The sequence below is a fragment of the Equus przewalskii genome, chromosome 8, assembly GCF_037783145.1.
Source record: "Equus przewalskii isolate Varuska chromosome 8, EquPr2, whole genome shotgun sequence".
Lineage (NCBI taxonomy): Eukaryota > Metazoa > Chordata > Mammalia > Perissodactyla > Equidae > Equus > Equus przewalskii.
Window position 1 is genome coordinate 47806207 of NC_091838.1, and position 25433 is coordinate 47831639.

The following is a 25433-nucleotide window of genomic DNA, read 5'->3' on the forward strand; positions in this document are numbered from 1 at the left end:
TGAAACCATAAAACTCCTAGAAAAAAAAATATAGGCAGTACACTCTTTGACATTGGCCTCAGAAACATCTTTTTGAATACCATGTCTACTCGGGCAAGGGTAACAAAAGAAAAAAATAAACAAATGGAACTTCGTCAGACTAAAGAGCTTCTGCAAGGCAAAGGAAATCAGGAACAAAACAAAAAGACAACCCACCAACTGGGAGAAAATATCTGCAAATCATATATCCAACAAGGGGTTAATCTCCAAAATATATAAAGAACTCACACAACTCAACAACAAAAAAACAAACAACCCAATCAAAAAATGGACAGAGAATATGAACAGACATTTTTCCAAAGAAGATATACAGATGGCCAATAGGCACAAAAAAAGATGTTCAATATCACTAATCATTAGGGAAATGCAAATCCAAACTACAATGAGATATCACCTTACACCTGTTGGAATGGCTATAATTACCAAGACAAAAAATAACAAATGCTGGGGAGGATGTGGAGAAAAAGGGAACTCTCATACACTGATGGTGGGAATGCAAACTGGTGCAGCCACTATGGAAAACAGTATGGAGATTTCCCAAAAAGTTAAAAAGAGAAGTACCATACAATCCAGCTATCCCACTACTGGGTATTTATCCAAAGAACTTGAAATCAACAATCCAAAAAGTCTTAGGCACCCCTATGTTCATTGCAGGATTATTCACACTAGCTAAAATATGGAAGCAAACCAAGTGCCCATCAACTAACACATGGATAAAGAAGATATGGTATATATATACAATGGAATACTACTGAGCCACAAAAAAATACAAAACTGTCCCATTTGCAACAAGAAGGATCCTGGAAGGTATTACGTTAAGTGAAATAAGCCAGAAAGAGAAAGAGAAACACTGCATGATTTCACTCATATGTGGAAGATAAACAAACACATGGACAAAGAGAACAGATTAGTGGTTACCAGAGGGGAAGGGGGTTAGCGGGTGGGCATAAGGGGTAAAGGGACATATATATACAGTGATGAACAAATAACAATGTACAAGTGAAATTCTACAATGTTATAAACTATTATGACCTCAATTAAAGAAGAAAAGTTCAGCCTGAATTAAGGGAGAAAGGATTTCTACATCTTGATAACAACAGGTAAAAAGATTTCTACCCTGCAGGTCAGGGGTTGATGGGAGCAACTCTTAAGAGTTTGGTGCTCTGCAAGGGCAGAGTGAGCGGAGCAGAGAAATCCACAAGTATAGTATCAGTACTATACTTTGGCACTTGAGTATACAGGCAGTTCTATAAACAGTCCCATCTGGGTATCTTGCCTTCACCTCAACATCACATCTAAAACTCAACACTCCATACACACACTCCGCCAAAGACACTACTACAAATTTCTGTCAATGGTTCTAATACCTCCCTAGTAACCCAGACTTCTAGTCATCATCCTTGATGTGTTCTTTTCTCCTGACACCGAATCAGACACAAAGTCCTGTCAACTGTTCTTCCTTTCCATTTACAATGCCTCCACTCTTAATTCTCACTCTACCAAACAACCTTATAGATGAACTTTTCCACTGCCTTCCTAATTGGTCTCTCAGTTTCATTCTCTTCCCTGTCACCTCCATCTCAGTCAATCTACATTAAGTTGCCATGTTCACTTTCTCACCCCTTGCTTTGTGAACATCACTTCCAAGCTAAAAAACTTTTCAGTGCCTCCAATGGTCCAAGCATGACCTTTTGCCTATCCTACTAGAATAAACTCCCACCTGTTCTCCACTTCCACTTTCACTCCTATACAATTCATTTTTCCCCAAAGAAAAAAATCTTTCAAAAATATAAATCATTTCATGTCATTCTTCTGCTTTAAAGAAGTCAATGGCAATCCAATACATTTAAAATAACATTCAAAATCTTTACCGTGGCCTACAAAGCCCTGAATAATTTTGCTCCTGCTTACCTTAACTTTATCTTTAACCACTCTCCCTGTTCCTGTTCTCTATACTCTAGCCCCACGTACCTCCTTTATGTTCCCTGAAGCTCTTTCCTGCCTCAGAGTCTTTGCACTCACTCTTCCTTCTGCTGTAATGCTCTTCCCCTGGACAGATCTTCACTCAACTGGCTCATTCTCAGCACGCAGGTCTCAGCTAAAATGTACTTATACCCACAAGTTACTTCTCACGTCACCCTGTTTACTTCATTACTAGTTCTTATCACAATCTTTGATTTTCTCATTTATTTGGTTAATCATTTACTGTATATCTCCCCCAGCTGAACATAAGCTCTTTGAGCGGAAACTTGTTTACCTATTTAACATGATCCACAGTGTCTAGTGGTGCCTATTACATACTAAGTATTCAATCTATACTTTTTTGGTTAAATGAATGTAAGGTCCAAATGTCGTATTCAAACAAGTCTTTCAATGGAGTCTGGAAGTTAGCATAAATGCCTAAATGTTGGCAACAAGAATGAACACACTCATTGAAGCTAGCCAAAGAACATAATTAGACTAAAAATGTATGGCCCCAAATGGGACACTAATAAAACTGATACCACATTTAAAGAGAAATCATGCTCATACGACTATTTCTTGAATGTCTTTTAACATCCAAGATGTAGGAATTATTTAGAAAAAATAAAACAACATTTGTCTACTCCGTCCATAAGCATGCACATGCTAGACAGAAATACAACATTAAAGCAAAATGACAGCATGGGTATTTCAATACTTATTTTATATAGTATGGAAACATTAGCATAAATACTGGTTACCTTATTTTTTAAAAATCAGAATTCATGTTTTAACAAGTAAAATTAAATGTTCAATACATCTCAAATTGAAAAAATAGTATTATTTCAGAACATCAAATAAAAACATAAATTTATAAAAATAAGTGTTAAGCATTCTAATATAAATGGGCAGAAAAATAAAATGTATTATCTAAAAATAAACCACATAAAAATGAAGAAAATTGAAATAATCATGGAAAATGAATTTGATTTTGTGTGTGTGTGTGTGTGTGTGTGTGTGTGAGAGGAAGACTGACCCTGAGCTAACATCTGTTGCCAATCTTCCTCTTTTTGGCTTGAGGAAGACTGTTGCTGAGTTAACACTTGTGCCCATCTTCCTCTACTTTAAGCGGGATGCCGGCACTGTGTGGCTTGACAGTGGTGCTAGGTCTGCTCCCGGGATGCAAACCTGCAAACCCTGGGCTGCTACAGTGAAGCACATGAAGTTAACCACTATGCCACATGGCCAGCCTGAATTTGATCTTTTTTGAAAGTGCTATTTTACAAAATGCAGTAGCACTGCAAATGAGTTGTAAGCATATTTTTGTGCAAATTTTTCCAGCTACTGAAAACCTCTCTATATTAACTGGAAGCAACATAATGGTAATGTAATTCCACATCTTCTGACTCCTTCATCTTCAAACTGTTTCTTCTCTTGAGACGCCTCTCTAGCCTTTTAATTACTTCTTTATTTTTGCAGAAACTGCAATCTTATTGATAAACAGCTTTAGTTTGTGTCAAAGAAAACATTTCCATTTGTCATCTCTTAATTTTATCAGGGATACCTGAATCAATTTCAATACTGTCAATTTCACATTTGCTCATTTGGAAAGTCTCTGAACCAGTTAAAATTATTTTTGTATTAGAAGATTTGCGTTGGCAATTTTCTTCCTTCTTTAGAGATTACAGAAATACAGAAGAATACATTTTTTTTTTAAACAGTCGTTTTGCTAGTAACTCAGGACCAGTGTGAAGTTTGAGTTGTCCTGGCCTAAAGCTTGTGGGGGAGGGGTGCTCCTTGAAAGGAAGGCAATTTAGGACATTTAGTACTTGCCTAGAAATTAATCCATTTGCTTCCTAAGAATAGATCATAAAACCTGAGAGCTAAAAGGGAACTTAGTGATTATCCAACACCAGCCCATCCTTTTTCAGACAAGGAAACTGAGGCCCAGGGATTAGCCCAAGATCACACACCTGGGTGGTAGCACAGTTGAGTTGCTAACCCAGGTCTCTCACTTCCAAACCAGGACTCTAACGTCCGCTCCTGCTGTGTTGCATCAGGTCATCCATCATCCTGGACTCCCATCGCGTGTGTGTTAAGAGCAGACCACATGATGGGCACATTTATAAACCTACTTGGGGAAGAAGACCCACAAGTGACTCTCTTAAGTACTAGGCTAATCTGGACTCCTGTTTCCATCTGCTTTTCCAAATCCGCAGGTCACTGTGGTTACCCTCAGACCTGGCCGAGTTGCGGGAGCTCTCTGAGGTGCTTCAAAAGTACAGGAAGGAGCACCAGGCCTACATGTTCCTGCTCTTCTGCAGTGCCTACCTCTACAAACAGGCCTTTGCCATCCCCAGCTCCAGCTTCCTGGTCAGTGCTCTGCCCTCCTTCTGTGCCTGCCAGGAAGCCACCTTGTGTCTCTGGAGAGAGGTCCTTACGCTGCAAATCCTACAGTCCAGAGGACAAGCTGTTATGGCAACCATTTACTGACAGCTTCCTCTGTGTCAGGCACTGTCCTACTTGCTTTACCTGCATGACCTTATTTAACTCTCACAACAGCCAATAATGGGCATTATTATCCACATTTTACAGATAAGGAAACAAATGGTGAGAAGTTAAGTAACTGTCCAAGATGACAAGGTGAAGAGGGGTAGGGCTGGGGTCTGAACCCACATCTGCCCAGCTCCAGCGTCAGCCTTCCCTCTCAGGTATGCTGTTTTTGTTTCTGAGGCATTGATAGCTTTGGAGCACTGGCCTTGAGAGGCGTGCCTGCATGCACACACCGCCGGGGCTGGATCAACTCTTCCTCCTCAGAGCTCCAGTAATGTTCTGCATTTTAGCACTAGTTTTTTGGGGGGTTACTTTATTATTATTTTTTATTGAGTTAACAATAGGTTACAATCTTGTGAACTTTCAGTTGTACGTTATTCTTTGTCAGTCGTGCTGCAGGCGCACCCCTTCACCCTTTGTGCCCACACCCACCCCACCTTTCCCCTGGTAGCCACTAATCTGTTCTCTTTGTCCACATGTTTAAATTCCTCATATGAGTGGAGTCATACAGAGATTGTCTTTCTCTATCTGGCTTATTTCACTTAACATAATTTCCTCAAGGTCCATCCATGTTGTTGCAAATGGGATGATTTTGTTCTTTTTTACAGCTGAGTAGTATTCCATCGTATATATATATATACCACATCTTCTTTATCCTATCATCTGTTGACGGGCACTTAGGTTGCTTCCACGTCTTAGCTATTGTAAATAATGCTGCAATGAACATTGGGGTGTATGGGACTTTTGGAATTGCTGACTTCAACCTCTTTGGATAGATACCCAGTAGTGGGATAGCTGGATCATATGGTAGTTCTATTTTTAATTTTTTGAGGGATCTCCATACTGTTTTCCATAGTGGCTGCACCAGTTTGCATTCCCACCAGCAGTGTATGAGCGTTCCTTTTTCTCCACAACCTCTCCAACATTTGTTACTATTAGTTTTAGTTATTTTTGTCATTCTAATGGGTGTAAGGTGGTATCTTAGTGTAGTTTTGATTTGCATTTCCCTGATGCACAGCGATGATAAACATCTTTTCATGTGCCTATTGGCCATCCGTATATCTGCTTTGGAGAAATTTCTGTTCATGTCTCCTGCCCATTTTTTGATCGGGTTGTTTGATTTTTTGTTGTTGAGTTGTGTGAGTTCTTTATATATTATGGATATTAAGCCTCTGTCGGATGTATGACTTGCAAATATTTTTTCCGAGTTAGTGGGTTGTTTTTTCATTTCAATCCTGTTTTCATTTGCCTTGAAGAAGCTCTTTAGTCTGATGAAGTCCCATTTGTTTATTCTTTCTATTGTTTCCCATTTCTGAGAAGACATGGTGTCTGAAAAGATCCTTTTAATACTGATGTCAAAGAGTGTACTGCCTACATTTTCTTCTAGAAGCCTTATGGTTTCAGGTCTCACCTTTAGGTCTTTGATCCATTTTGAGTTTATTTTGGTGAATGGTGAAAAAGAATGGTCAATTTTCATTCTTTTACATGTGGCTTTCCAGTTTTCCCAGCACCATTTGTTCAAAAGACTTTCTTTTCTCCATTGTATGCTCTCAGCTCCTTTGTCGAAGATTAGCTGTCCATAGATGTGTAGTTTTATTTCTGGGCTTTCAATTCTGTTCCATTGATCTGTGCACCTGTTTTTGTACCAGTACCATGCTGTTTTGATTACTGTAGCTTTGCAGTAGGTTTTGAAGTCAGGGATTATGATGTCTCCAGCTGTGTTCTTTTTTCTCAGGATTGCTTTAGCAATTGGGGGTCTTTTGTTGCCCCATATAAATTTTAGGATTCTTTGTTCTAATTCCATAAAGAATGTCATTGGGAATCTGATTGGGATGGAGTTGAATTTGTAGATTGCTTTAGGTAGAATGGACATTTTAACTATGTTTATTCTTCCAATACACGTACATGGAATGTATTTCCATCTCTTTCTGTCATCATCCATTTCTTTCAGAAAAGCCTTGTAATTTTTATTGTGTAGGTCTTTCACTTTCTTAGTTAAATTCACCCTGAGGTATTTTATTCTTTTTGTTGTGATTGTGAATTAGGTATTGTGTTCTTGAGTTCTTTTTCTGTTAGTCCGTTATTACAGTATAGAAATGCTACTGATTTATGTAAATTGATTTTATACCCTGCAACTTTGCTGTAGTTGTTGATTACTTCTAAAAGTTTTCCAATGGATTCTTTAGGGTTTTCTATATATAAGATCATGTCGTCTGCAAACAGCAAGAGTTTCACTTCTTCCCTCCCTATTTGGATTCCTTTTATTCCTTTTTCTTGCCTGATTGCTCTGGCCAAAACCTCCAGTACTATGTTAAATAAGAGTGGTGACAGAGGGTATCCTTGTCTTGTTCCTGTTTTCAGGGGGATGGCTTTCAGTTTTTGCCCATTGATTATGATGCTGGCTGTGATTTTGTCATATATGGCCTTTATTATGTTGAGGTAGTTCTCTTCTATCCTCATTTTTATCATAAACGGCTGTTGGATCTTATCAAATGTTTTCTCTGCATCTATTGAGATGATCATGTGGTTTTTATTCCTCAGTTTGTTGATGTGGTGTATCATGTTGATTGATTTGCAGAGGTTGAACCATCCCTGTGTCCCTGGTATGAATCCCACTTAATCATGATGTATGATCCTTTTGATGAATTGCTGAATTCGGGTTGCCAAAACTTTGCTGAGAATTTTTGCATCTATGTTCATCAGCGATATTGCTTTGTAGTTCTTTTTCGTGCTGTCCTTGTCAGGCTTTGGTATCAGCATGATGTTGGCCTCGTAGAATCTGTTAAGAAGTGTTCCATCCTCCCTAATTTTTTGGAATAGATTGAAAAGGATAGGTATTAAATCCCCTCTGAAAGTTTGGTAAAATTCCCCAGGAAAGCCATCTGGTCCTGGGGTTTCATTCTTTTGGATGCTTTTGATTGCTGTTTCAATCTCTTTCCTTGTGATTAGTCTGTTCAAATTGTCTGCTTTTTCTTGACTAAGCTTTGGAAGATTGTAGGAGTCCAAAAATTTATCCACTTCCTCTAGGTTATCCATTTTGCTGGCATATAGTTTTTTGTAGTATTCTCTTATAATCTGTTGTAGTTCTGCGGAGTCTGTTATTCCTCCTCTTTCATTTCTGATTTTGTTTATTTGAGCTTTCTCTTTTTTTCTTTGTAAGTCTGGCTAGAAGTCTGTCGATTTTATTTATCTTCTCAAAGAACCAGCTCTTTGTCTCATTGATCCTTTCTAACTGCCTTTTTTGTTTCAATAGCATTTATTTCTGCTCTGATTTTTATTATTTCTCTCCTGCTGACTTTGGGCTTTGTTTGTTGTTCTTTCTCTAATTCAGTTAGATGTAGTTTAAGATTGCTTATGTGGGATTTTTCTTGTTTGTTAAGAATTTTGCGATGAATTTTCCTCTTAATACAACTTTTGCTGTATCCCATATGAGTTAGTATGGCATGAATTTTCCTCTTAATACAGCTTTTGCTGTATCCCATATGAGTTGGTATGGCATGTTGTCGTCTTCATTTGTCTCCAGGTATTTGTGATTTCTTCTTTAATTTCTTCAACGATCCATTGCTTATTCAATAGCATATTGTTTAGTCTCCACATCTTTGTGCCTTTCTCACTTTTTCTTGTAATTAATTTCTAGCTTTATAGCATTATGATCGGAGAAGATGCTTGTTATTATTTCAATTTTTTTAAATTTGTAGAGGCTTGCCTTGTTTCCCAACATATGATCTATCCTTGAGAATGTTCCATGCACGCTTGAGAAGAACGTGTATTCTGCTGTTTTTGGATGGAGTGTTCTATACATGTCTATTAAGTCCAACTGTTTTAGCTTTTCGTTTAGCTCCACTGTTTCTTTGTTGATTTTCTGTCTGGATGATCTGTCCATTGATGCGAGTGGGGTGTTGAGGTCTCCTACTATTATTGTGTTATTTTTGATATCTTCTTTTAGGTTTGTTAATAGTTGCTTTATGAACTTTGGTGCTCCTGTGTTGGGTGCATAGATATTTATAAGCGTTATTTCTTCTTGATGAAGTGTCCCTTTGATCATTATATATTGTCCCTCTGTGTCTCTCTTTACCTGTCTTATTTTGAAATCCACTTGGTCTGATATAAGAATTGCAACACCTGCATTTTCTTCCTTGCTATTTGCTTGAAGTATTGTCCTCCACCCCTTCACCCTGAGCCTGTGTTTGTCCTTGGGGCTGAGGTGTGTTTCTTGGAGGCAACAAATTGTTGGATCTTGTTCTTTAATCCATTTTGCCACTCTGTGTCTTTTTATTGGAGAGCAATCCGTTTACATTGAGGGTGAGCATTGATGCATGAGGGCTTAATGCTGTCATTCTGTTGCTCGTTTTCCGGTTTTCCTGTGTTTCCTTTGGTTCTCGTCCTGTGTGTTTTAGCCTACCCATTGACTCCTGCAATTTCTTATGCTGGGTTTCTTAGATTTTTCCTTATTTATGTCTTGCGTCTCTATTGTATTTTTTAGTTTAGTGGCTACCCTGAAGTTTGTATTCAGAATCTCGTGTATAACATAGTCCATTTTCTGGTGGTCTCTTACTTACTTAGCCTAGACTGTTTCAGTCCCTTTCCTCCTCCCCTCCTAAATTATTATCTTCATCTCTTATTCCAACTTGTGAGTTTGTAGTTAGAGTGATAAGATTGTCTTTGCTTTGGTGATTTACTTCCCTTTATCCTAATGCTATAGTTGAATATTTGCTATCCTATTCCGATTCTATCTGTCTCCCTACTCTGTGTTTTGCGACCCCTTTTCTCCCTTCTTTTCTTATTTCAGGTATGAGAGCCTTCTTGAGGATTTCTTGTAGTGGAAGTGTTATGACTAAGAAATCCCTTAGCTTTTGTTTGTCTGGAAAAGATTTAATTTCTCCCTCATATCTGAAGGATATTTTTGCTGGATGGAGTATTCTTGGCTGAAGATTTTTATCCTTTAAAATTTTGAATATGTCACTCTAATCTCTCCTAGCTTGTAAGGTTTCTGTAGAGAAATCCTCTGAAAGTCTGATACAGGTTCCTTTGTAGGTTATTTTCTTCTGCTTTGCTTCCCTGAGCATTCTTTCTTTGTCATTCATTTTTGCCATTTTACTCCTATATGCCTTGCAGTAAGTCTTTTTACATTGACAAATCTAGGAGATCTGAAAGCTTCCTCCACACACATTCCTCTCTCAATCCCTAGATTTGGGAAGTTCTCTTCTATTATTTCGCTGAGCACACTTTCTGCTCCATTTTCCTTTTCCACACCCTCAGGAATTCCAATTATTCTTTTTTTTTTTTTTAATTTTTATTTTTTTCGGATGTACATCATATTTCAAATTCTGTATAGATTACATCATGTTCACCACCCGAACACTAATTATAGTGCATCCCCTTACATGTGACCCCAATCACCCCTTTTGCCCTCCCCCCTCCCCCCTTCCCAATGGTAACCACAAGTCCCATCTCCAATGCTATGTGGGTTTTTTTTTTGGTCGTTTTTATCTTCTACTTATGAGTGAGATCATACGGGATTTGACTTTCTCCTTCTGACTTATTTCACTCAGCATAATACCCTCAAGGTCCATCCATGTTTTCACAAATGGCCGGATTTCATCATTTCTTATGGCTGAGTAGTAGTCCATCGTGTATAAATACCACATCTTCTTTATCCATTCATCCTTGGTGGGCACCTAGGTTGCTTCCAAGGCTTGGCTATTGTGTATAATGCCACAATGAACATAGGGGTGCAAGTATCTTTATACCTTTGTGTTTTCAAGTTCTTTGGATAAATACCCAGCAGTGGAATAGCTGGATCATAAGGTAGATCTATCCTTAATTTTCTGAGGATACTCCAAACTGCTTTCCATAGTGGCTGCACCAGTTTGCACTGCCACCAGCAGTGAACAAAGGAATTCCAATTATTCTTAAGTTGCATTTTCTCATTGAGTCAGCTATTTCTGGAAGATTTTCTTCAGTTTTTTAAATTCTTAGTTCTCTTTCTTCCTCTGTCTGGAGCTATTCAGCCTGTCTATATCTTCGATTATGCTAATTTGCTCCTCTGTGGTGTCTACATGGGTATTCAGGGAATCCATATTCTGTTTTATCTGATCCATTGTATTTTTCATCTCTAGTATTTCTGATTGATTCCAGAAGAGTACATTTTTAAAACACACACACCATTCATTCAGTTTGAATTTATAGTAGAACACATAATTCCCTCATTATGTCCCAAGACATAAACACTTAAGGTTTTAAAAAAATAACCAAAAAATCCCACCAACATATATTATCAAAAATACTTTAAAACAGCACTAAATACCAGAACACCAGAATGCTGAAAAGCAATATTGCAGTTATTAATGCTAGGCACCTTATATCTAAAATTTGAATAGCCATATGTGATTGTAGCCACTACACAGTTCAAAGTGGCTCTAATACATAACAAATTTCTGTTTAATGTGTGCCTGTTTCTGGCTCTTCATTCTGCTCCAATAGTCTATGGAATATATATCTGCCAATACCACACTGTCTTAATTACTTTGGCTTTGTAACAGTTCTTGATATCTTGCATGACAAGTCTCCCAATCTTGTTCTTTAAAATCATTCTAACAATTATTTACTGTTTTCTATTCCATCTGAATGTTAGGATTACTTCGCCGTGTATCACAGAAATCCTATTGAAATTTTTGTTTACTACTCTGAATCATCTCATCCTTGAACATGGAATATCTGGGTATTCTTTGCTATCTTTTAATAAATTTTTATAATTTTCTCCATGAAGGTCTTGCACATCTTTTGTAAGTTTTATTTTTAAATAATTCATTGTTTTTATTTCCCTATGATTGGGGTCTTTATTACACTTTTAATTTGGTTATTACTAATATTAGGAATGAAACTAATGCATGTGTGTTCACTCACATCAGCAACCTTTCTGAACTCTTACTAGTTCTAGGAATTAATCAAAACACCTAAGTACAGTGTGGTAGTTTAAAAACATGCCCCAAAATTCTCTCATACAATTTCCTCTAAGAGGTGGAGTTTAAATCCCCTACCCTTGAGTATGGACTTACTAATTCACCTCTAACAAATAGAATGTGGTAGAAGCAGCTTTCAAGATAGGCCATAAAAGACTGCAGCCTCTTCCCTGTCTCTCATGAATCACTCGCTCTGGAGGAAGGCAGCTGCCATGTCATGTAGACACTCCAGAAGTACTATGGAGAGGTCCATGTGATGAGCAACTGAGGCCTCTTGCCACTGGCCAGAAAGGAACTGAGGCTTTCTGCCAACAGTCATGTCAGTGAGCTATCTTGGAAAAGATCCTCCAGACCCAGTTAAGCCTTCAGACTACAGCAGCCCTGGCTGAAAGCTTGACTCAAAGACTCGGAGCTAGAATCACCCAGCTAAGTCACTTTCAAATTCCTGACCTGTAGATACCGATATAATGAATCATTATTGTTATTTTAAACAAATTTATTGTCATTCATTATATACTTTCATGACTAAAAGATAACTCTCCACTATATCTGCAGTATTTCTTTTTCTTGTGGAAATGTTCCATATCCTTCTAAATGTTTGCCATCTGATATATCGGTTTCTGAAACAGTGTTAAAATCTTTCACCGTGATAGATTTGTCAATTCTTTTCATAATTTAATCAAATTTGGGGTTACATTTTTAGACTACGCTTAGGTACATATAGTTCATAACTGCTCTGTCTTCTTAGAGAATTGTTCCATTTATTAGTGTACTTCTTTACTCCTACTAATGTTCCTTGCCTCAACATTTGATATTAATAATATTATTATTACACTAGCTTTTAATGGTTATAATTTGGGGAGATTATTTCTATTTCAACCTTTCTGTATAGTTTGTTTTAGGTGTGTGTCTTGTTGATTTATGACCTATTTGGACTTATTTCCACCATCTTATTTTGTGTTTTCTGTTTGTCATCTTTTGTTTTTTGGTGCTTCTTTCCTCTCATCTCTTGCATTATTACATTTCCTATATTCTCATTCCACTGTATTGACTCAGGAACTATTGACTATATTTCTTTTCTTTAACTGTTTATTTTAAAATTTTTAACACACACTAATAATTTTCGTTAAAGTCTAAAATTATCCAGAAATTTTATTCTGAACCCAATGACCACAGCATGCTATAATTACCACAGAACATTCCATTTCATTATTGTTGTCTGGAGTTTTAGCTTTACCTTTAAAAAACACCAAAAGAACTTCATGAGACTAAAGAGCTTCTTCAAGGCAAATGAAAACAGGATTGAAACGAAAAAATAACCCACTAACTCGGAAAAAATATTTGCAAGTCATACATCCGACAAAGGCTGAAGATCCATAATATATAAAGAACTCACACAACTCAAGAACAAAAAAATCAAACAACCCAATCAAAAAATGGGCAGGAGACATGAACAGAAATTTCTCCAAAGCAGATATACAGATGGCCAATAGGCACATGAAAAGATGTTTATCATCGCTGTGCATCAGGGAAATGCAAATCAAAACTACACTAAGATACCACCTTACACCCATTAGAATGACAAAAATAACTAAAACTAATAGTAACAAATGTTGGAGAGGTTGTGGAGAAAAAGGAACGCTCATATACTGCTGGTGGGAATGCAAACTGGTGCAGCCACTACGGAAAACAGTATGGAGATCCTCAAAAAATTAAAAATAGAACTACCATATGATCCAGCTATCCCACTACTGGGTATCTATCCAAAGAGGTTGAAGTCAGCAATTCCAAAAGTCCCATACACCCCAATGTTCATTGCAGCATTATTTACAATAGCTAAGACGTGGAAGCAACCTAAGTGCCCGTCAACAGATGATAGGATAAAGAAGATGTGGTATATATATATACGATGGAATACTACTCAGCTGTAAAAAAGAACAAAATCATCCCACTTGCAACAACATGGATGGACCTTGAGGAAATTATGTTAAGTGAAATAAGCCAGATAGAGAAAGACAATCTCTGTATGACTCCACTCATATGAGGAATTTAAACATGTGGACAAAGAGAACAGATTAGTGGCTACCAGGGGAAAGGTGGGGTTGGGGGTGGGCACAAAGGGTGAAGGGGTGCACCTACAACACTACTGACAGACAATAATGTACAACTGAAATTTCACAAGATTGTAACCTATCATTAACTCAATAAAAATTTTTTTAAAAAGGAGACCTTTTGAAGGCACCCTTTAAAAATAATGACTTTAAGAATATTTTAGTAAATAAAAATTTCTTCTAGAATTTTAATCCAAAGCTTTTGATCGTGTAAAGCAAAATACTACAACCATAAAAAAAAAAAAGTACCTCCTAAAACTTTAAAAAAAGAACTAAATTTATCAACATTTTACCAATTGGATCACTTTTAAAAAAAAAATCCCCTGCCTCCCCCCAGATTCACTCTTCTAGCTGAAGTTCATCCTTCAGGTATCTGGGTGAGCATCTGTGAGTAGTAAGCTCTTTCAGTCCTTGTAAATTTGAAAACGGCTTTATTTTTACTTTACTCTTGAATAACAGTTCATATGATTATAAGGTTTTAGTGGCCAGTTACTTTTCCTCAGCATTTTGAAGCTATTGCTCTACCGTTCCCCAGCATCTATTACTGCTAGGAGACGTCTGCTTCAGTCTAATTGTTGTTCTTGTGAAAAGAATGTCACCTTCTTTTTCTTTGGTTTAAAGTTTTCCACTTTATCCTTGATGTCCTGCAGTTTCACTGAGGTCTATTTAGGAGAATTCATTTATCCTGCTTGGAATTCAGAGTGCATTTCTAATCTAAGCACTCACGTCTTTCTTGAATTTTGGAGAATTCTCACTTATTACCTTCAAATATTGCTTCTCCACCATATCTTCCTATTAGACATGTTGGAAACTCGATTATCAATTTATCCTTTTCTTAAAAAAAAAAAGCTTTTCTGTGCTACACTCTAGGTGCAGTTCTCAGCACTATCTCCTAATTCACTTATTCTCACTGGCTGGATTGAGTCTAAAGTTTATCACACTTGTTCTTTTTCCATTTAAACCTCTGTACTTTTCATTTCTAAGGGTTCTAACTGGTTCTTCATATCCATCTGTTCCTGTTACTTCCTGTTTCATAATTTACTGTTCATTTTTAATAAATGTGAGTTCTTTTTCATTTGAGCATAAAGACACTTAAAAGTCTTTGCTGGATGGTTTCCTAAAATTATTTACATCAGGATTGAATTCATAATATTATTACGAATCCTAATATTCTTGGTTGGGTTTTTCTGAACACTAGGCCTTTTTCATTCATTTTAGAATTTCAGCTGCAAGCTTATTTCAGAAGAAAGGGTTATTTGTTTGGTTTTGCTCTCCATTCCTCCTCCCTCTATGCTTATTCCCTCATACAGCTGCCTCTCCTTTGCCACCTGGGAATGCAGTCCAGAACCAGGACTTATAAAACGTAAGTTTGAGCTCTTCTCCCTCAGTGACAGTGGGGTTTATTACAGATCCAGTCAGTGAGCCAAAGTCTGGTTCAGTTTCTGGCTGTAAGACTGTGTCTTCCCACTTCGCTAGGTCTAGCTTCAAGCCATTAGATTCTAGCAGCAGTCAAGAGCAGTTTTATTCAGCCTCCAATGCATAGGGAATCTCTCCCCAAGGCCCTGACTTTAAGCCATAACCTTACTCCAGTCCTCTGTCTTATATGAAGTACTTTTAATCCTCATCACTCAGCAGGAGCCAAATTCTTGGCTGCCACTGCTCACTTCCAGAACAGCTACAGCTCCACTCATCACCTTGTGCTTCCACTCTATAGAGACGTTTAACTTATTTATTATTCTGACTACATCTTTTTGGTTTTCTCTTTTTATATTTTATCGATTATTGTCATGTGCTAAAAAATGAACTTAATGTACCATTTTGATCTAAAGCCAATCATGAGTTTTTATTCCCTCAGATGCCCGATGCCACTGTAGTGGACATGACTGGTTGCCTACCTAGAATCTATTCCTGCCTTTTCCTGTCCCATTAGTACCCAGCACTATTACTCTTCACTGCTTTGAAGTGGTCAACCCTGCTTATTTTAAGCCATGGAACATATTACATTCCCCTACCTAGAGAGGTTTATTTACAGGTAGACATGTGACCAGTCCAGTGACTCTTAGCTTGGAATGCTAGAGCGATACATTCTCTTTTTTTCTGAAAATATGTTGTGCAAACACAACATCTAAAATTGCTTTAGGGGCTGGCCCCGTGGCCAAGTGGTTAAGCTCGTGTGCTCCGCTGCAGGTGGCCCACTGTTTCGTCAGTTCGAATCCTGGGCACGGACATGGCAGTGCTCATCAAACCACGCTGAGGCGGCGTCCCACATGCCACAACTAGAAGGACCCACAACTAAGAATATACAACTATGTACCAGGGGGCTTTGGGGAGAAAAAGGAAAACAATAAAATCTTTAAAAAAATTCAAAAGTAAAAAAATACATAAAATTCCTTTAGTTGTTTTGATATATAGACACACACACACATACAGGAAGCACACAGGGTAAAGGCAGACAGAGAAATAGAACCAAACCTTGATTAAACCTCACCTGAAGCTCGTGCTAACTCTGGCCTTTTCAAATACAGCCATCAATAAAGTCACTTTTTTATTAATACAGTTTAAATAAGGTTTTCTGTTACTTAGAACCAAATACTTAAATATTTGACACAGAACCTAAAGTCGTCATTACTACTTGATACCTACTGCTATATACGCCTGTCATTTCTTTCTAAGGAGAAAAATAATATTGCTTGTGTTGCATGTTTCAGCAAAAGACAAGTCAAAGGAAGTGTGGGGTGCAATGATACCCAACTCTCTTCAAGAAGTTGAAGTAAGGCCTAAGAAATCTCACATTTAAATGAAAAAAACAGCTCAGGAGATTAGACACTGATTGAGAGCTGGGTAAATTCTAGGAACTGACCAAGAGATAACCTGAAGAACAAGTTAAAAGGATAATCTGAGTAAACAAGTGAGATAAAAATAAGCTAGCTGTGGGACAATTCTTTCATAGACAATACGAGTTTTTGTTTTCCAAAAAAATTGGCTTAACAGTCAACAGGCAAAACACAGCCAAAAGACGGGGAAGGGGCAGAGAGAAATTTAAATGAAATAAGCAGTGTCATTTGGCTACTGGAAAAACTGACTGACATTAGGACTAAAACTGCCACCAAAGTGAAAATGCGTAGACAAACTGTTCCAACAATGTCACACTCAGGACATTTTTTTTTAAATTAAACTTAGGCTACAGGAAAAGAAAACATTATAATGCTACAGGAAAAAAATACAGGCTATCTGGCTAGTTTTTATATACTTAGTTTAAAAAGTAAAACACAGCAGAGTATCTAGTCTCACAAAAGCCCCATGTGGAAAAGGTAGCTACATAAACCATTTGTATTCTGCATTTGTTTCTGACCAACTTGGTATATTCCCTAAATAATAACGTGCATATATCTTTCAACTGATTGTAATTTGCCAAAAAGTACTGCTTATTGGATAGCTTATTGAATACACATAAATATCAGTATTTCTTTGGCATATGTTTGTTTATGGCTACATGACAGAGAGCTAGGGACCAAAAAAATGTCCATTCTTCAATCAAATGGGTGTATATCTACTGTTTATTGAACAATGTTTTGGTCTTAGAATTGTTTTGTTTCTCTAATAATTACTGGCAAGTCAGAGGTTAAATTATTTAAGATTTCTATACACTGCCTTAGGGGAAGTGCTAACAATCCTGGTGAACAAAGAGAAGCTTCAGTTTCTAAAAAAAGTAAAAGTTTCCACTTCTAGGTATTGAGAAAATTAATAGAGGGAATTCTAATTTAAAATGGAGCCGGTCAGAAGGGAAAGCCTCCATGCAATATCACTGGAGGTCAGTTACAGGAAAGATAGTCAATTACAGACCCCAACAGAAAGACGTCAACAGGAAAGAATCACCAACTACAGGAAGAAATGTACACTGCATCCCAAATAGAAATTGATTACCCCAGGAATTCAGCCAATGAGAATCTATCACCACCTCGAACTCTTGCTTTTCTCCAATGGACTTTCATTCAAAACAAACCCTCCCAATGTCCTCCTTTTTCTCTAGAAAATAATGTTCTCTCCGCTGTTTGTTGGATTTGCCTAAGGCCTGCCATAGCATGCACATCCCAAATTGTGATTCTTTGGCTATTCGCAAATAAATTCAATTTGCTGGTAAAGTAACCGGCTGTTTTATTTTTAAAGTCAACAGCATACATCCACAGGAAATGAAATCACTATCTTGAAAAGACATCTGCATGTCCACTGCAGCAGTATTCACAATAGCCAAGATATAGAAACAACCTAAGGGTTTGCTGACATAAATAATAAAGAAAATGTGGTGTGTATGTATGTGTGTGTGTGTGCGCGCACATGTGTGTGTGTGTATACACACACATACATAAATGGGATATTATTCAGCTATAAAAAAAGGAAATCCCGCCATGTGCAACAATATCGATGAACCCAGAGGACATTATGCCAAGTGAAATAAGCCAAACACAGAAAGACATACTGTATGATCTCACTTACATGTGGAATTTTAAAAAGTCTTAATTCATAGGGGCTGGCCCCGTGGCCGAGTGGTTAAGTTCGCGCGCTCTGCTGCAGGCGGCCCAGTGTTTCGTTAGTTCGAATCCTGGGCGCGGACATGGCACTGCTCATCAGACCACGCTGAGGCAGCATCCCACATGCCACAACTAGAAGAACCCACAACGAAGAATACACAACTATGTACCGGGGGGCTTTGGGGAGAAAAAGGAAAAAATAAAATCTTTAAAAAAAAAAAAAAAAAGTCTTAATTCATAGAACCAGAGAGCAGAACAGTGGTTGCCAAGGACTGGAGGGATGGAGGAAATGGGAAGATGCTGGTCAAAGCATACAAACTTTCAGTTATAAGATGAGTAAGTTGTGAAGATCTAATATACAGCATGGTGATTATAGTTAATAATACCGTATTGTATACTTGAAATTTGGTGAGTAGATCTTAAGTGTTCTTACCACACATACACACACAAAGGTAACTAGGTGAGGTAATGGATGTGTTAATTAACTTGATTGTGATAATCATTTCACAATGTATAAAGATACTAAATCATCATGTTCTACACCTTCAAAAAATCATGCTGTACAATTTAAATATATATAATTCTTATTTGGGAATAATACCTCAATAAAAGCTGGAAAAAAAGGAAAAATGAACAAGCATCTATTTAATTTGGAAATTAGCTCTCTGTCATTGATTTTATTCTTATACATAAAGTTTAAGCTAAGTTGATCATTCTTATGTCTGTTTCCTTGTTTGGAAAAAAGGATTTTATTACAAAGGTATAATCAGAAACTTAAGTTCTAATAATACTAAAAATTATTTTAATTAGGTAAATCTTTCACAAACACCACAATAGAGTCCTCTATGGAATGTCTACACAAAATTCAATTCTCTAATTACTTTCTTTAAAAGAAATCTAGAGAAAGTCTTTAGCAGAATGGTACTGAGCAAATTTGGTGTGATAAACTCAATAGTACAGTGACAATCTCAAAAGTTCTTTCATTTTTAAAGGATGAATAATAAAAGAAAGTCAACATGGAGTCAATGAAAAAGTCCACCAGAAGAGAAGTTCATTAGCCCTACATGGAGAAAAGCACACCACTGAAAATTATTTACAATAAGATAGAAAAATCCAGAAAAAACTGTGCTTTTAGGAATATACAAAAAAATTAAGTCAGAGAGAGAAAAAAATAGTATTCAAAGAAGACTGGATTAAAAAGGACTATAGTTAAATAAAAACATAGAAGAAATTTAAAATCCAAATTATAAGTAGTAAGGAACAGAACAAATATCACTGGAAATCAAATCAGTGATGGAAAGGCCTAACTTGAGAAGATATGCAAAAGAAAAAAGTTAAAAAGGATGTATGAGATGATTATGAGAACTAGAGAGCAGAGCCAAAGCATGAAAATTCCGAGTAAAAAACAAGAACAAAACGAAAGGCACAAACTTAAGAAAATACTTTCCACAGCTAAAAAACAGATTTCGATCTGTACACTGCAGGACCTATCACCTTCTGGATAAAATTAATGGATAAAAAAAAATCAGCAGCTATAACCCTAAACTTCAAAATATTTTATTTAATCACTTTAAATCTTTACAATGCAACAGATGGCTAATTTGCTATGGAAAAAGTACATGACAAGACCATGGAAAGAGCTTACATCTACAGTCAAAATGGTGTAAAATCTAGTTATTCTATAGACCCTGAGATTATTTTGTATTGGAGTTGAGCATTAACTTGCTGAGGGCAGAAACAAGAACCCAAACTCGTGTCTTGAGATAAAAAGTTGCACTCTTTTATACATTCACTACCTTTTTAAACCATGCTGCCTTATTTAACTCATATTATTTACTCTCAATGAAGTATTAGTCTTAACATTTTATCACTAACAATAGACGAGTACGGTCTTATTGTGTTACTTACAAGTTAATTCTTATAATAGAAATGATGTACAGCAGCACCGTCCTTAATACTACTGAGAAAGCATACTTCAAAATAAATCCCGGTTCTCAACTTCCGTGTGCATGTTTTTTCGTTTTAAATGCAGTCTGTAGCACCTCTAAGTTAATTTCTCAGCCTAAGGTAAGAACAAAGATAAGTGACAAAGGAACACACTCCACACCCAAGCACTTTTATGAGCCCTGAAATTATGCAAAAAGGACAAACTTCAGTGTGTATTGGTTTTCAAGGTTAATAATACTTTATTATCAGTGGGGTAGTATAGTTATTTCCACCAGTCATTGATAAAAATAATCCAACAGTAGTTGCTAAGTAACTGAAGCTGGAAATAAAATTATTTACTGTGGAAATGACTACAGTGGTTTCAAGTAATTTATATATGAAAAAACTATGGCTAACCTCTTCTAAAGAGCTGCCCATACTTGCAGACTCCAACTCCTCTCCTCCTATTCTCTCTTTAAAGCACACCAATCAGGCTTTTCTCCCCCACTATTCTCCTTGCATTGTCACCAATGACCTTCACATTGCTAAATCTAATGGTCACTTCACAGTCCTCATCTTACTTGACTTGTCAAATCAGCAGAAAGAGCCACAGTTGACCACTTTCTCCTCTTGAAACCCTCTCCACTAGACTTCCAGCATGCCACACCCCTACCTTCAAAGGCTTTTCCTCCTCAGTCTCCTTCGTGATTCTTAATCTCTCCAACCTCTGAATATGGAAAATTCCAGTGTTCAATTCTCATTCCTTTAGACTAGATCTCATACAATCTCATGGCTTTAAATAGTATCTATTTGCTCATGACTCCCAAATTTCTATTTTGAGTCAGGACCTTTCCCTTGAACTCCAGCCTCGCATAACCCCATGTGAACAGGCATCTCAAACCTGACATGTCTAAAACTAAACTCTTGATTCCCATTCCACTGACGACCCCATTTCTTTCCACTCTCAAGTCTCCCCCATCTCAGTAATAGCAACTCCATGGTCCCAACAGCTCAGGCCAAAAGCCTTGGGGCCGTGCTTCACTCTCTTACTCTCATACTCCACATCAAATCCATCAGCAAATCCTGTCAGTTACATCTAGAATACGACCACTTCTTACTACTCTATTGCTACCACCTGATCTAAGCTGCCATCCTCTCACTTGGATTACTGCCACCTCCTAACAGATCTCCCTGCTTCCATCCTTGTCCCTACAGTGGATTCTGAACACAGGACCCAGAGTGATCCTTTAAAACTGTTAAGTCAGATCCCCTAAACTCCTCTGCTCAAAACCCTTGAACCATCTCCCTCCTCACTCAGAAAAACATCCCAAGTCTTTACCAGGACCAGTTAGCTCTGCAACATCTCTCGCCCTCCCCTCTCCACCTCAAACCCCCTGGCCTCCTTGCTGGCGCTCCACTAAGACTGGCAGTTCCCAGGCTTTACTTGCCTGGTGTTCTCATCGCCTGGAGAGCTGCGTGGCTGTCCCACTCTCCTTCAGGCTGTACTCAAGAGTCTTCTCCATGACACTGCTCCTTCCCTGGTGCTCTCTAGCCCCCTTCACTACTTTATTTTTCTTCTTAGCAACTGTTACCATCTGACTGGATATATTTTACTTTAATTTTTAAAAATTATTTTGTTTTTTGTCTTCACCCCCCGACTTCCTCCAGCAGAATGTCAGCTCTATGAGAACACGGATTTTGTGTTGCACAGTTCACTCTTGCATTCCTAGAGCTTAGAACAGTACCTGGCCATGGAAGGCACTCAATATACAAGTGCTATATGGATGCTGACTATGCAAACTTTTAAATCCTGATAAGGCTGAGAGATTTAGGACACTATAACATCCAACTTCTTTTCACAATTGGAAATATGATTTCTCTTCTGGCATTGATAGGAACTGGGAAAATTCTTTATCTTCCATAGAAAGTAACTCAACTTGCTCTAATATGCCAAACATCTCTTTATTCCTCTTTGTCTCTCTCCAATGCCTTTCCTACATCCTGTAAAATATTAACCATTGTCGAAAAATTTTTCATTTCAGCACTATTGTCAAAATATTGCAAAAGCCAAGTGAACTCAATAAAAGTGGTATTGAAACACAAATAATGAAGAAAAGTAAACAAGCTCATTAAAAACCAAATAAACCCCTCTCTGTTTCAAACGAAACTGTCTTGGAGTGGTGAGGACCCTAGTCCAAGCTTAACTTTATTATCACTAATGAGCAAACATTTTCCCCATTAAACTCCTTTTAAACCAAAAAGGAGTTGGTATAGGACTCTTGCATATAGCCATGAAAATTAAGCCTGAGACAAAGCAGTTCAGGATACAAATCACCTTAATAAACAACAACAACAAAACCTTATACAACATGTTTGGAAAAGTAACAGAAGCAGGGACACTGAAATAAGGAAAGGGAGGCTCAAACTCCAGCTCACTCTTTGCTAGCTGTCTAACTTGGGACAAATTTATTTAGACCCTCTCTGCCTCAGTTTCCCTATCAGCAAAATGGAAATGGTACCTCACAGGGTTGCTGCAGGATTAACTAAAGTTCCTAGGTATTCAAAGCACTCAGCACAATGTCTGACACGTAGTTAAGTATTGAAGAGAGCTATTACTATAACAATCCCTACACCACTGATACTACAGCTTTTTAAGCTAGGAGCTCCTTGACACCACCGTTATTTTTTAAAGAATGAGAAGTGTTACTATTCATTGGTTTATTTACTTCATTATGTTCTGTAGCCAATTCTGAACACTGTGGAATTTTTAAGAATACGTCTTTTTCTCGAGGCAGAGTACTGAGGTGGAAAATCTGGGGAGTAAACAATTGGCTTCTTCGCACTGCATGTGAATTAAAGGGCAAATGCTGTCTTTTAACACGGGGACCCGGGGCCATGCGCCATTCCGGACCGTTCACGCACACCTCAACAGCTTCTGTCGCATACACTGCGGGTTCCTGAGGAAGGCCCATGCAGTGTCCGTGCTAACACCACGACAGCACGCTTTCGTCCTGGCCTACCGACGCCGGCTGCGGCCTTCGGCTGGCCCTCTGACCTCCCGATTAACCGCGGCCGCCCGCCACCACCGCAGGCCCGCGGGCTGCGGCCGGCAAACCCCAGCTGGCCCCCCTCGGCGGACAACCAGAGCCTTCCCCCGCAAACACAAGCGAGAACCTCGCTGGCCTTTCCCCAGCCCCCGCGAGCACCGCAGCCCCGCGACAAAGCCACCCCGGACCCGCGAAGCCCGGTCTGGCTCCCTCCGGCCGCTGCGTAGGTGCGGGGAGCCCGGGCGGCCGCGCCCCCCCAGGCCCCTCGGCCAGGCCCAGGGCTCTCTGGTGCTTCAAAGCCTGCAGGGGAGGTGTAAGCGCTTTCCACCCTGGGGCCGCCCACCGGCCCGTCCCAGGTACCTTCGAGTCGGCCGAGCAGAGGCGACAGCTGCAGTACCTTCCCAGCGGGGGCGGCGGCGGCGGCGACGGGCGGAGGTGAGGGGCCCGCCACCGAGACCAGCGGAGCCCCCGCTGGGCCAGAGCGGCCTCACGCGGCGGCGGCGGAGCGCCCCCTGGAGGCGGGCGGCCCGCACGGCGGCTGGGCCAGCTCTGAATCGGAAACTCCTACGAGTGGGGTCTGAATTAGGCTGATGCAAAACTGCGGCATGGGGAGTAGGGAAAAACGACCTAAAAGAGGTTTCTGCCGTCTGAGTCCAGGAGCATTTTGCACTTTTCATGCCCTTTTCTAAATATACATCCCTCCTCGTCAGGTAAAGGAAGGCTTCAAAGGCAAGGACAGTGTTATTAAGAGCTATAGGCATCAATTAATGGTTGGTTGGTGGTCGCTACGTCTTCTGTATAAGCCAAGTTGATTTATTAGTAATCGCAACTAATGACTGACTACTCTAATTCTAAAATATGACCTTGAGTTTTTTTCAAAAATGGTTTCAATATTTACATCCCACTTTTTAGGATTCCCAGACTAAATGCAGCATGTATAGAGTCAAAACTAAAAATATAGGGGCCAGCCTGTGGCCCAGTGGTTGATTAAGTTCATGGCTTGGCTTTGGCGGCCCACAGGTTCTCTGGTTCGGATCCCCGGCCCAGACGTGGCACTGCTCATCAGTCCATGCTGAGGCAGCATCTCACGTAGCACAACCAGAAGGACCTACAGCTAGAATATACAACTATATACTAGGGGGGTCTGGGGAGAAAGAAGAAGAAGAAAAAATCCCTAAAAATATAGTGGGTGATGGGGTGGCGGGAAGTTCATTTACTGGAAACTTTTTGTTTTTTTAAGTTTACCAACTCTGGACCTACAGCCAAGACTTCCTCTGCACAGTGATCACTTCTTCTGAATTTGAGCATACTTACCCAACCAAGCCACTCTCTAGGATAGCTCATGTCTATTCATTCAAGGCCTATTAATCAGTCTAACAGTTTGTTCTTGCAAATGTCATGTAAATGTTTAGGATTATTGTCAAATTTGAGAAAACTATCCAATTTCTTTCATATAAGAATTATAAGATTTCAGGGCATTTCACATTTGCTTGTGCAGTGACTAATCACAAATATTAAATACTCTTAAAATCGATGACATTAACCGATTTGTTATGGATGTCCTCCTTGTGGTTGTGTGTTGAGTTTATAATATTTTTATTGATGCCTGTAAATTATGTCAAATCAGCAAAGGATTTGAACCTTTTCCCAATGTGTTCATATGATTCACTCCTCTTCATTAATTGGTTTATCAAACAATCTGAGAGCCTATTCAAATGTATCTCTCCATCTTCATGAATTACTGCTTTTGTTTGATCTGAAAAAATGTAGGGACTGTGCAGACAGCTTTTCCTCTGCTGGGATTAAGGGAATGAACTGCATGCTACCATATTCTATGACTCCTTCACGCCACCACACCTGTGGACTTTAACACAGTGGGCATTGGGGGAGTTCATGGAAGCCATCACCACACTCCAGCAATAACGCAATGCTGCATGCAAGTGACCATGAACCACAGGAACATGTCCAACTAAACACAAACCAAAGTATATCCAACTGCATTTCCGCTTAGCTAGAGCCCAAAAAGGTCTGTAACCGCTCCACGCTACTCAGCCAGAGGAGAAGAGGGTCTTGGGAAGTCCGAGTGCAAAGAGACAGCAGCCTTAATCAATTATAGTGAAAATATTTTAATTTTGCAAGCTTTACACAAACAACTGACCATGTGAACATACTTCCAGGGTCTTGGAAGGGGTCTACACAAGGGGAGGCTGTATTAGTTCCCTGTTGTCACCATAACAAATTACCACAAACTTAATGACTTAAAACAACACTAATTAATTCTCTTACAGTTCAGGAGGTCAGAAG

General features: G+C 38.7%; 1 protein-coding gene across 7 annotated transcripts in view; it reads right to left on the reverse strand.

The window, feature by feature from the left end:
* Positions 1–23680, reverse strand: part of ANKRD46 (ankyrin repeat domain 46) — a 50600-nt gene extending 26920 nt beyond the window's left edge. Inside the window, exons 1-2 of one of the 7 annotated variants that reach the window (XM_008531808.2) lie at positions 23490–23680; positions 20065–20218 (exon numbers count right to left, since the gene is read on the reverse strand). The gene's annotated coding sequence lies outside the window, so the exon portion shown is untranslated. Of the gene's footprint in view, positions 1–20064; positions 20219–20755; positions 20895–23489 lie in introns of those variants that run through there. The other 6 variants (XM_070631869.1, XM_008531809.2, XM_070631870.1 and 3 more) reach the window with 6 other exon arrangements.
* Positions 23681–25433: the final 1753 nt, after the last annotated feature.